The sequence below is a fragment of the Chrysochloris asiatica genome, unplaced genomic scaffold (genome assembly GCF_000296735.1).
Source record: "Chrysochloris asiatica unplaced genomic scaffold, ChrAsi1.0 scaffold00177, whole genome shotgun sequence".
Classification (NCBI taxonomy): Eukaryota; Metazoa; Chordata; class Mammalia; order Afrosoricida; family Chrysochloridae; genus Chrysochloris; species Chrysochloris asiatica.
Window position 1 is genome coordinate 3700813 of NW_006408695.1, and position 1108 is coordinate 3701920.

Genomic DNA, 1108 nt, shown 5'->3' on the forward strand with positions numbered 1-1108 from the left:
ACAACAACAACAATTAACAATGTGTGCTTAAAGCAAAGTGAATTTAAGGCCCTCATTGATGAAGATCAAATAATACAGACTTCATTATGCATTTCACATTAATATAAAGAAAACAAGAAAAATTCTCATCACTGGAACAATAATCATGATAAATGTTATCAAGGATTTCCTTTTACTTAGATTCACAGTCAATGCCCATGAAAACAGTAGATATGGTACCAGCAATGAAGGAAGGCTCATTAACAACTGTGCTATGCAAATGACACAATCTTGCTCCAGGAAAGTGAAGAGGACTTAAAGCACTCACTGATGAAAATCAAAAAGTATAGCCGTCAGTATGGCTTACAACTCAATGTAAAGAAAATAAGAATCCTTACAACTGGACCAACAACCAGCATCATGATAAACAAAGAAAAGATTGAACTTGTCAAGCATTTCATTTTACTTGGATCCACAGTCAGTTCAAATGTGGTGATGAAACTTACTCTTGAGCATAGAGAAGCTAGGACAAATGTAAGAAATTAGGAAGTAAAAGAGTTGAACAGAAAATTTCAAAGAAATTTATTTTGTCAAAAAGACAAAGTATTATAAAGAGATGTGCAAAAACCTGAAGTTAGAAAACAAAAAGGGAAGAACATGCTCAGCATTTCTTAAACTGTAAGAAATGAAGAAAAAGTTCAAGCCTTGACTTGAAATAATGCAGAATTCTATGGGCAAAGTTTAATGGAGTCCTGGTGTGGTGCTGTAGGATAAGCACTCAACTATCATGTTGGTATGAAATGCAAAGTTGGTAGCTCAAACTCACCAGTTGCTGCTCAGAAACCCAATACAGGGTCGCTGTGGGTCAGAACTGACTCAATGGCACTTAAAAACAATGACAATGGGAAAAATATATAATGATGCACGAAGCATTTTAAAAACTAAAACTAAAAAAAAAGATAAAAGGACTATACCAAGTTGTTGTTATTGTTGTTGTTGTTGTCAGGTGCCATCGAGTTGGAACCGACTCACCAGTTAATACCACTATTTTTCAAATTTATGCACCAACCACTAAAGCCAGTGAAGATGAAATAGAAGAATTCTACCAACTTCTTCAATCTGAAATCGA